Source organism: Hemicordylus capensis, chromosome 15 (assembly GCF_027244095.1).
Source record: "Hemicordylus capensis ecotype Gifberg chromosome 15, rHemCap1.1.pri, whole genome shotgun sequence".
Lineage (NCBI taxonomy): Eukaryota > Metazoa > Chordata > Lepidosauria > Squamata > Cordylidae > Hemicordylus > Hemicordylus capensis.
In genome coordinates this window covers 5582787-5595409 of record NC_069671.1, presented here as the reverse complement: position 1 = coordinate 5595409, position 12623 = coordinate 5582787, and positions in this window count along the sequence as shown.

Sequence of the window (12623 nt, the reverse complement as noted above, 5' to 3'; positions counted from 1 at the left end):
CACTTTAAAAAACAACGGCACGAAAAGGAGCAGGAAAAATGGCTTGGGTCTGGGATCCTTAGGTCCAGTCCACCCCCTGCTCCCTCCCTGCTATCTTGTGTCTTTCATCATCTTTTTTGGGAAATAAGTGACTATTGTTAGAAGGAGCTGATGGGGGAAGGATCCTGGGGGAGAGGGGAGAGGGATCTTCGGGAAATGGCATCTTGTTCCCTACCCCCACCTGATGTGCTTCTCTAAAAATCTCTCTCTCTCTCTCTCTCTCTCTCTCTCTCTCTCTCTCTCTCTCTCTCTCATCATTCGAACAATCAAAAACTGTGTTCTACCAGGTTTGGGACTTGTGTGTGCTCCTAATTTTCAGTTGTATGGAAGCAGTAGCTTTTCCTCCTACCTTGCTTCCACACAACCAAAAATTAGGAGCACACAACTCCCAAACCTGGTAGAACACAGTTTTTGATTGTGTGAATGACTTCCTTCCTTCCTTCCTTCCTTCCTTCCTTCCTTCCTTCCTTCCTTCCTTCCTTCTAAAACAACAACAAGAAGAAATATTTATATACCGCTTTTCAACAAAAGTTTCCAAAGCGGTTTACATGGAGAAATAATAAATACATAAGATGGCTCCCTGTCCCCAAAGGGCTCACAATCTAAAAAAGAACACAAGGCAGACACCAGCAACAGTCACTGGAGGTCCTGTGCTGGGGGTGGAGAGGGCCAGTTACTCTCCCCCTGCTAAATAAAGAGAATCACCACGTTAAAAAGGTGCTTCTTTGCCCAGTTAGCAGGGGACCGTTATTTTTTTATAACTGCAATGAAACTTTTTTAAAAAAACAACAACACCCCATTATTTTCTTGGACAGCCTTATTCCATGCTAGCAACATCCGCCAGTTTGCAAACATTGTATTTTGAGAATGATAAGATGGTTCTCAAAGACCCGCAGCAGATCGCAAAAGCGATGGGAGAGCGTTTAAAACACACACCTCTTCCTAAAAGAGTTCCCCTCGCCTTCCCAATCATCGATCCGGACTCCTCCTCCTATCCTGAACGCCCTCCCTCCCCCACACCCCAATTTAAAATGGACTTGATCCGATTGCTCTTGGATCACCGTGTCCCTCTACAAAATAAAGTGTAATCTGCATGTTATTTTCGGTCACACTTAGACAGAAGTTAAACTACCCTTCCCGCTATAAACGAAAGTGGAATGAACCTCTGGTGTGCCCGTGTGTGCGTAAGAGTGCGTGTCAGATCTTTAGATTTTAAAAGGCAAGGGCATCTAAAGGTATAGTTTTCAAGTAGGGATGCCCCCCCACACATTGTAAATAATGAGAAATTTCCTCCTTCCCTCCCCCCACTGTTTGGTGAGCGTATTCCTTAATTATCAATTTCCTTATTTATTTTGACTATTTCTAAGTTGCTTCTCAGCGCTTACAAAATATAATAAAGCAGAGGGTGGACTCAAGGCTGGGTAACACGCAGCCTTCCTCTCTATGGATCGGGACCATCAGCGGTCTGTCCAGTCTGCTTTCTATTCCGTCTCCTCCGACGCTTCAGGCGGTTTACCCAAAAAGTCTTTTTTTGGTGTTTTTTTTTTTTAAGGATGAAAACAAAGCAAGAAGTTCATTCAGCTCAAAGTGGTGAAGATATTGACAGGCCTCTAGCAAAGTAAATAAAACCACGGAAAGTATTGCAACATTTTTAGACTGTATGCCACAATTTAGGATAATATTTCAGAGGAAGAACCAGCGACTATGACCAAATGTGTGTCTGTGTGTATGGTAAAACAGACAGCCACAACAAAGCTAGCAACACGATTCGCTTTTGGACAGACTTGGTAGCGCTGGGCTGCGCGACTTCAATTCAGTACTGTGAATCTGTTACTCTGTACATTTTCTGCTTCTAAACTACAAGCCCCAATCTGTCATGGAAGGAACTCAAGTCCTCATTGCTTAATCCGGAGTCACTTTGAATCGATGGGGGGGGGTGCGAGTAAATGCCCACCTGGTTTTATTGTTGAGGTTGTGCTCGGCTGCTGGTGTGGATTCTCTAATAGGAAATGAGAACGGAAATATCAGTAACGGTCTTTCCTTCCAGCAATGAGTAGGAGCTCTTGTTTATGAACCTCTCGCTCCTCTCTTCGAGATCTCAAAAAGGCAGCCAGATAGAGCTTGGGCTAATAGGACATTCTGGCTTCCTTTAAGCGGCGAGACGCAGGTTATTAATCAGCTAAAATTCTTGACGTCTCTAAAACCCACTGTCTTTGGAAGCAGATCCTTTTGAAATCAGCGAGGCTTATCTCCATTAAACGGCGGTTAGGATCAGGGCTATCTCCTCCTGAAATGCACACACATCTGTGCGTCTGGGTTAATATTAAAAGAATAAGAAGAGATTCGAATTTTTTAAAGGGGCCGAGGGAATATATAGCAGCGTCCCTTGCTGAAGTCATCATGGGTGTCTGCCCACCAATCCCGTCCCAGGCCAGTTCAATAGGGAAGACAACCTCGGAGTCCTGAGAAATGTAGGGCAGATAGATCTGGGGGAGAAATCGAGTTTCCCCCAACCCTCCCGGGCCGCGAAGCTAGAAAACTGATGTTTGTGGGACCACGAAAGCCAGCCTTCCTATATTCTTTATTTACTATTTCATTCATTATTGTTTTGTTTTTTAAAAAATGTGTGTACCGCCTTTCCTTTAAAAACGCCCGAGGCGGTTTACAGACTAACGCTGCAATAGAAAAGTCCATTCAAAACAACAACTTCGTACTGACAAAATCCAACCGTATCGATGGCACCCTCGGCTCGGCGACGCAGTAATCGTTCGAGCATAAAAGTGGAGTGAGCCGTCCAGGAAATATTTAAGGAGGACCAGCCCGGATTCTCTTCCCTCCGGTAGTATCTGGGAAGTGTCCCGTCATTCCCTTCCTTTTTAAGGCAGCAGGGCTATTTAAAACCTGCTCCTCTAAAAATAGGAGAAACCCGAGGTGGCCCTAAAAGTGCTTTTTTACTTTTGTCCACACCCTGTAATGTTCATCTTTTGGGATGTAGAAGAATCCTGGCGTAGATCGAATTCCCCTCTCTCTGGGGTGTATTTATAGATGGGTTTCACCCTCCCTCCTATCTCATTCTTGCACTCTCTCTCTTTCTCTCGTATCCAAAGGTAGTGTTTCCCCACTTTTTCCCTTTAAGGCTAAAAACAAGCTATTTTCATCCCGCGCTGAAGCAAAGGCAGTATTTTGGTGACACCTTGGAGACTAACATACCGGTTGTAGCAAAAGCCTTTCTTTCTTTCTTTCTTTCTTTCTTTCTTTCTTTCTTTCTTTCTTTCTTTTTCTTTTTCTTTCTATTTTTAAATTTATATACCGCCTATAATTAAAAACAATCCCAAGGCAGTTTACAAAAGTTAAAAAAAATAATAATAAAAATGACAATTAAAAGTATTAAGCTAAAAATATGAAAACAAGCCTGATTAAAAATATATAATATACAAACACAAAAACTTTAGGGGCCAGAGCCCACTTTGACAGCTGAATAAAATGCTGGGAGTTTATGTGAGTAGTGAACTCACTGAGTAGTGAACAGGGGATGGAACATAGGAAGCTGCTAGATACTGAGTCAGACCATTGATCTGTCTAGCTCAGTATTGTCTTCACAGACTGGCAGCGGCTTCTCCAAGGTTGCAGGCAGGAACCTCTCTCAGCCCTACCTTGGAGATGCTGCCAGGGAGGGAACTTGGGACCTTCTGCATGAAAGTGTGCAGAAGCTTTTTAGGCCTCTCTACCTAAAAGGGTCTTTGGTGGAAAGGGGGTGGGGTGGGTGGGTTAGAGGTAGGACCCTCTACCTGTGAGACTGGCAGTCAGAGGAAACAATTCTTCCTGAGTTAGATGGATCAATGGTCCTGTACTAACAAGACAACCACTGCAATAGGAATATTTTACATTCTATTCGTGTTTTCTTGCTGCCATCTTTTAGTCAAGGTGAATAATTCTGCCGGTAATGCACAGGAGCCCTACTACACAAAAAGTTGGCTGCTCTTTATACTGACCTGGATCAAACATCTCTTTTTAAAAAAGCCCACTTAAGACAGATTATATCAGCAAATATTTGACCTTTCTCCTGCTGTCTTTGCTTCACTCAGCCACCAATAGCTGTTTTTTACAATACAACAAATATCTATATACAGCTTTTCAACAAAAGTTCCCAAAGCAGTTCACATAAATATAAATAATTAAATAAAATGGCTCCCTGTCCTCAAAGGGCTCACAATACAAAAAAGAAACATAAGCTAGGCACCAGCAACAGCCACTGGAGGGATGCTGTGCTGGGGATGGATAGGGCCGGTTGCTCTCCCCCTGCTAAATAAAGAGAATCACCACTTTGAAAAGGTACCTCTTTGCTCAGTTAACAGGGGTTTTTTTTTCAGTTGTTGTATGAAGTTTTGTCTGAACAAGGCTTTTGTGCTCCACCTGGAGCGTATTCAGAAAGGTGGGTTACAAATATCCTAAATGTCTAAAAGCAATGGCAGACATGATGGGGAAAGTTGTTCAAGGTTAGTCCCATTGAAATTAAAAGTTAGGCAGAATACAGCCACTGTGGTGTAATACAGCTAGTGCTGGCCTAGGACTGAGAAGACCCGAGTTCAAATCCCCATTTAGCCATGAAACTCACTGGGTGACTCTGAGCCAGTCCCTTATCTCTTACCCACCTCACAAGGTAGTTGTGTACCAACAACCGGGCTCCTGAGGAAGAGCGGGATAGAAATATAAACACAAACCCACGGAGGAAGAGTGGGGTATAAATGTAAACACAAAATACATAAAACAAATGGGACTACTTTGAGTAACTTTTCCTCATTACATCAGCCAATAAAATCACTGTGGGTTTCCTTATGGTCTCCACAAGTTTGGACCAGGGGAAATCTGAACAGGTTTAGAGGGGAGGGGAGAATCAGTTTTGTAGGCACCCGGTCCCAGCCGATCTCCCTCCCTCTTGAGACTGCCTATTTATAATCGCAACCAGATACACTTTTGTGGCAGGAGATGAGAGAGGACAGGGAATTGGCCAGGCCTCTGTGCATGCCATCAACTGGATCACACACACACACACACACACACACACACACACACACATCTGAAGCCACCAGGAGGTCCCCTCTTAATTGAGCTCAAAGATAATCTCTCACATCATAAATTACTCTAAAGTGCTCCTGAGTAGAAGCTGTCAGGCATGACTCCCCTTGGGTGCGAGAGAAAAGGGTGTGGATCCTGGGATTAAATCCGAAGCTGTCCAAATATTTGAATCTGGAGCCTGAATTAGGGGCAGACAGGAAAAACACTTTGACTAGTGACAGGTGAGAAGCGGCAGGAGTGTGTGTGTGGTGGGGGGAGAGGTGTCTTTTATTCTCAGCCTGTCCCCTGGGTGATTAATAGGGACACCCAGTTGTTGGAGATGATTAAAGAGATCCGATTCAAACCCGCCCCGCCCCCACCAGTGTTTCCTGTAACAGGGACTGCCAGGCTTTGCTGACTACAAATCCCATAATCCCCAGCCAAAGGTCATTGCAACTGGGGATGCTGGGAGTTGTAGTCAACAACATAGGGAGTTCCCTGTTACAGGGAACACGGCCCCTCCCTGCTTCTCCGCCCTTTTATTTGTTGCGCATCCTATTTTCAAATGTCCGAAGTGCACCAGACGTCAAATTGTAAAAAAAAACCCCATCTACATGTTCTCTTTTTGCGGACACCCCCAGCACAGTACCTCCAGTGACTGTTGCTGGTGTCTCTTTTAGACTGTGAGCCCTTTGGGGACAGGGATCCATCTTATTTATTTATTATTTCTCTGTGTAAACTGCCCTGAGCCATTTTTGGAAAAGCGGTATAGAAATCGAATTAATAATAATAATAATAATAATAATAATAATAATAATAATAATAAACACCTTGAAGAGCACCTCAACACCATAGTGGCCACAGAAATCACCACCAGCCAATTACAAAAAGCAACTTTACTGGGAACAGCCTATATTCTGCGACGATATCTATAATAATAACAGCAACAACATTGATAATAAAATTCAGCCATCCCAGGTCCTTAGGAAGGACTCGATGTCTGGATAAAACAAAGCTGTCAATAACACCTGTCTGACTGTGTAAACAACAACAACAACAACAACAACAACAATACAATGTCCCAGTTTACAATCACAGGTTAAAAATAAACATGGATTTCCAGTCTTCACCCCACCCCCCGCCGCCACACACATTCAAGGTGACTCACAACATCCATTAAAACAATGCCTACTTAAAATGAAACCATGTAAACTAAATAGGCAATCATCACTTAAAAGTGGGGTGGGCTGACCTCAGTCGGTCCTTTCCCTGCAAAGATAGAATCCCCATGCTCTTTTGCAGTCACCTTTTTCTCCTTTGACCTTCACAAGGGTCAGATTGGCCCCAAGGAGCTGTGGTCTGAGGTGAGAGTGTCACCCCGCCTCATGAAAGGGCCGCTTTGCCAATCTAATCTGTATCCAGTGTATACTTCTGTATCCTGAGTATACATTCTTGCTTGAGAAAGCGCCCACCCACTCGGCAATATTTCCTTGGATCCAGGAGCCAACCCCAAAAGGTAATTCAAATCCCATTCAGACATGGAACTCATTGGGTGACTCCGGACAGGGGCGGAGCCAAAATTGAGCGAAGGGGTTCAAAGAAACCAGGCCACCATGCCCAGGGACCACACCTCATGACCCAGAAACTCCCCCCACGTCTGACGTCAGATGTGGGGAGCATGGTTTAACTCCCAAACGGGGCCATGAGGCCCTGTTTGGGGAGCTAATTTGGACAGCACTGCTCTCCCTGCTGCACAGCCCCATTTGGGAGCTAAACCATGCCCTCCGCATCTGACATCAGACACACGGGGCGTGGCTAACTGCCCCCTGCATCTGACATTAGATGCTGATGTAGGGGGTGGGGCTAGAGGGGCCCTGGCGGTGGGCCAAGCCCACACCACCTCTGGCCTCCCTGCACCCCCTGACTCCGGACCAGTCACTTCTTTCTCAGCCTAACCTACCTCACAGGGTTGTTGTGAGGATAAATATAACCATGTAGACTGCTATGGGCTCCTTGGAAGAAAGGCACGTAAGTAAGTAAGTAAATAAAATAAACAAATACATTTAGTTGGGGATAACTATTACTGACATCCACGGGACCTAAATTCAAGCTAAATTAAGGTGCCAACTTCAACAGGATAATTGGCAGATAAACCAGCTAAAGCTCTGTCACAGGCTAGGGATTCAAATCTCCCCACTGTCACTGAGCAAAGAGACATCTTTTAGAATGGTGATTCTCTTGTATTTAGCAGGGGGAGAGCAACTGGCCGTATCCAACCCCAGCACAGCGTGCCTCCAGTGGCTGTTGCTGGTATCTGCCTTATGTTTCTTTTTAGATTGTGAGCCCTTTGGAGACAGGGGGCCATCTTATTTATGTATTATTTATTTTTCTATGGAAACCGCTTTGAGAATTTTGTTGAAGAGCGGTATATAAATATTCATAGTAGTAGACAGTAGTAGTAAAGTAAAAAGTAAAGTAAAGTGTGCCGTCAAGTCGATTTCGACTCCTGGTGCCCACAGAGCCCTGTGGTTTTCTTTTGGTAGAATACAGGAGGGGGTTACCATTGCCTCCTCCCACGCAGTATGAGATGATGCCTTTCAGCATCTTCCTAGATCGCTGCTGCCCGATATAGTACCAGCGCAAAGATTCGAACCGGCAACCTTCTGCTTGTTAGTCAAGCATTTCCCCTCTACACTACTTAAGGTGACCAGTAGTAGTAGTAGCTGGGGGGGGGGAAGAACCCCACAGCTCTCTTGAGCACACCGTCATCCAAGCCACAAAGGCAGCCACCAACATCTACCAAAATAGAAAAAAACAATTTGAAGGGCTGGAATATGGTCTCACTGGGCCCATCGAAAGAGGAGGCTCTGTTCTCCCAGTTGCTCTCTGGAATCCGGAAAATTGGCAGTGACTTTCACTAAGGGGCTTTCTGCTGTTTTCCTAATTAGTGCTAATTAGCACATGAAAGGCAACGCTGAAATCCCAGCCATCTTGATTGACAAGGCCTTCGCCCCCTGGCGGTTTGAGTCAACAGATGAATGTCAATGCATGATGATATCGCTATCTCCTCTCTCTGATCGGGAGGATCGCTACCTTAAAGCTGACAGAAATATGCAGGGGGGGAATCTTATGAGTTATTCACCAACCCCAAAGCATCTTGGCACGCCCATCTGCTTTGCAGAGGAGCAGAAGCATTTGTATTTACCCCTTTTTGTGTGCTCCCTAATGCCTGGACGCTGCTCCCTGAACCTCAAGGTCTGACCCTCAGGAAACCTGGAGGCCTTAGAGGAGAGAGGCTTTGACTGTTACTGCGCCAGCAACAATTTTACTGAATAAGCTTGACAAAGAGACAATTCCCTCAATCAGAAGAGCATCGAGTTACAGTAAGCGGCTAAATTCCAAGTTGCGGAAAATGCGGCATTTGTGGAAATTCCCTCTTCCACATTACTAGGAGAGTCACAAGAATCCCCTTTTCCTTTGTATCTGGTCACCCAATCAGCTGCTATCCTTTAACATAAGGGGGGCATTCACATGGCCTATCAGGCAGGCCGGTGGGCAGAAGGCTCCATAAAAACGTGCCTTCCCCCTCAGATGAGCCAATCACGTTTGGTCTAAGCCTGTGCTTGACTTTCTCTGTGTTATCACCCCTCCTTTATCTCTGTCTACCCCCAAATGATTACGGTAAAACTGAAGTCATTTTTGCACAGAAGAAAGCACTAGGATCCTGGCAGTTTTCATTTCTATTCCTCTGACAACATCGGTGTCATTTCATGGTGGTTTTTGAGTTTTAAAAACTTTTTAAAGCTTTTAAGCCACCATTGCAAATGTCACCGCTGCAGGCCTGACAATAACTTAAACCGACCAGGTTATTGTCCTGACCATATTGTCAGGACAATAAAAGCATAATGCATTGAAAGCAGAAAGTATTGCAATGCTATCACCTATTTTCCATCTCTAGGGGAGGGGAAATATGCAAGTAACTTGCCTAGGGAGCAAGAGGTTGCCGGTTTGAATCCCCGCTGGTATGTTTCCCAGACTCTGGGAAACACCCGTATCGGGCAGCAGCAATATAGGAAGATGCTGAAAGGCATCATCTCACACTGTGCGGGAGATGGCGATGGTAAATCCCTCCTGTATTCTACCAAATAAAACCACATGGCTCTGTGGTCGCCAGGAGTCAACACTGACTTGAGGGCACAACTTAACCTTTGCGGAGGGGGAAAATCACAATGAGCTTTCATCCCTCAGAGGGTAGTGGCCACCCTTACTGGTCCATGTGTACTACAAGGATGCAGCAAGAAAACATCCTAACATAATTTCCCAACTAACTGCGCAGGTGCAGCTGTGAAGCAACCATTTTTTTATGCCTCCCCTTCCCCAGGAAGTCCTCTGTGCCACCCAAAAATATGTCTCCAAGGGCTGCACAACCCTCAGGGACATATTTTTGGGTGGCACAGGGTTTCCTGAGGAAGGGGAGGGTTTCAAAAATGGTGGCTTCCCAGCTGCACCGATGCATCTTTGTGCTGTCTGTCAGAGAGAGAGAGAGGGAGGGAGGGAGGGAGGGTCATAGAAAGCTTCTTTGTACTGAGTCAGATCATTGGTCCATCTATATCAGTAGTGTTTACTATACAGACTGGCAGCGGCTTCTCCAAGGTTGCAGGCAGGCAGGAATCTCTCTCAAGCCTATCTTGGAGATGCTGCCAGGGAGGGCACTTGGAACCTTCTCGATCTCCCCAGAGTGGCCCCACCCCCTAAGAAGAATATCTTACAGTGCTCACTTATCTTACTGTTCTCCCACATTTTGAGAACAGAAGTTTCCAGGGGATCTTTCTGGATTCCACTGATATTTTTGATAAAACCGGTTCAAAAGGTACAGAGAGGAAGCGACAAACAGTGTAGGCTGTGCGAGGCGAACCTCTTCCTCTTGCAAATTTTCAAGAGGAAATTTATCAGAGGGGAAAAAAAATTGGAAAATCTTTCAAGTCCTAGCAAAATATAGACAACCTCGCTTTGTTTATTGTCTTCGACACGGAGAGGCTGAATGTTCCGCTGGCTCCTTCCTCTGTGGCAGAACACACACTGAGGGCCACCCCATGGGGACCGAGGGGAAGTGAAGGGGAGGCAGAGCGAACACTAGCAGAGGTGTGTGGGAGCAAGTAGCCACCGAGATGTCAGAGGTTCAAAGCCGGCCAGGAACAAGCCCCATGGATTTTCTCTTGGATTTGTTGACACTGCCAGAGGCCATATTTTTCTTGGCATGGTCTGGATCTCGAGATCATATGGAGCCCCCAAAGTATTTGTGAATTAATTACCAGCTACTGTTCAGAACAACAAGGTGATTTCCCGTGCTGGGTGAGAAAAGGAAAGTACGACCCCCGGAATGGAACACCCAAGGCATGCAAACGTATTCGTCCCCCAAAATGGTACCCGCCACTCCAGATGGCTCATGTACTAAAGGGCAAAGGGTTAACTTAAGAACATAAGAACATAAGAACAGCCCTGCTGGATCAGGCCCAAGGAAGCCCATCTAGTCCAGCATCCTGTTTCACACAGTGGCCCACCAGATGCCTCTGGAAGCCTACAGGTAGGAGTTGAGGGCAGGCCCTCCTCTCTCCTGCTGTTGCTCCCCTGCAACTGGTATTCAGAGGCATCCTGCCTTTGAGGCTGGAGGTGGCCTACAGCCCTCCGACTAGTAGCCAATGATAGACCTCTCCTCCATGTTATCCAAGCCCCTCTTCAAGCCATCCAGGTTGTTGGCCGTCACCACATCTTGTGGCAGAGAATTCCACAAGTGGATTATAAGAACATAACAACTTAGTTGTTTCTCTGCTGCAGGAATGTTCTACATGCCGCCCATTAAAAAACTGACAACAACTGGAAGAGCATTAAACGCAGAGTCCTCCCCCCCTTCCCACAGTGTGAAGTTGCCCAGTACAAGATAGTATATGTGCTGCCGAAGCGAGCACAAGTTGCCCAGTACAGGAAGGACTGTACCATGTGGCTGTTGCTGACCGTACCGATCAACTGTCAGAGAGGCTTGCTATCCATCTTGTGCCAAGCTGTAAGTGGCATCCTTGGGGTTTAGCACTTTGCTAGGGGAAAGAAATTAAGGAACAGATGGCCAATAATGAATGACAGGAAAACTCAGCACATCTCTCTCTCTCTCTCTCTCTCTCTCCATTCGTTCTCATTATGAAGCTTCTCAGTCAGCAAAAATTGGGGTGGCCTCCCCTTCTCACAAAGTCCTCCCAGACAGAGGTCCTTCAAGCTGCTCGTTTGCCAGTGTGATGATTGCATCTGATCCACTCTGCGACAACATATGCCAACGTGGCTTGTTCTCCTGGTGCTGACACCGACTGGGGTAGCCGCCACAGACAGAGACAGGTGGCCAGCCATTATCTCTCCCGGAGCGCGGCTTGTAATGGCTGTGCAATCAGCAGAGGAGCCGGTCGGCCTACTTAGATGGAGGAGAGACGTGGATTGGGTTACACTTCTGTGGTTGTAGCTTTGGTTTGGGAAGGGACTTTGTGAACTTACTTGGGGCCCGGATTAGCGAGGATCCTAAGGACAAGGTCGTCACTTGTGACCTTGTGTGAGGGAAGTGTGTGCCGCTGGGAGGAGAGCTGGGCTTGTGGCAGCAAGCATGGCTTGTCCCCTTAGCTAAGCAGGGTCCACCCTGGTTTGCATTGGATGGGAGACTCCATGTGTGAGCACTGTAAGATATTCCCCTTAGGGGATGGGGCTGTTCCAGGTTCAATCCCTTGCATCTCCTAAAACTCTGGAGAGCTCTGGGGTTCGGGGTGCCAGAAGGCACTGCCATGCATCGCCCGCCTCCCCCAGAGCTCCAATCATTTCCATTTCCATTTAATATCCCACTCTTCCTCCAAGGAGCCCAGAGCGGTGTACTACATACCTAGGTTTCTCCTCACAACAACCCTGTGAGGGAGGCTAGGCTGAGAGAGAAGTGACGGGCCCAGAGGCACCCAGCAAGTCTCATGGCAGAATGGGGATTTGAACTCGGGTCTCCCCAGTCCTAGTCCAGCACTCTAACCACTACACCACACTGCCCAAGTACACGGTGCCTTATGGGGATCCCCCTCCCCCCACAGTGTGCCACCCGCGGCTGACACACGATTCCAAAAATGAGGTTAAGGGAGGTTAAACACACATGTACCTTAAACAGCTGCTGGATATAGACTGAACTCAAAGATGTTAGGAGAGGAGAGCTGGTCTTGTGGTAGCAAGCATGACTGGCCCCATAGCTAAGCAGGGTCTGCCCTGATTGCATCTGAATGGGAGACTTGATGTGTGAGCACCGCAAGATATTCCCCTCATGGGATGAAGCCGCTTTGGGAAGAGCAGAAGGTTCCAAGTTCCCTCCCTGGCAGCATCTCCAAGACAGGCCTGAGAGAGATTCCTGCCTGCAACTTTGGAGAAGCTGCTGCCAGTCTGTGAAGACAATCCTGAGTTAAACGGACCAATGGTCTGACTCAGTATATGGCAGCTCCCTATGTTCCTTCTCTTCTCTA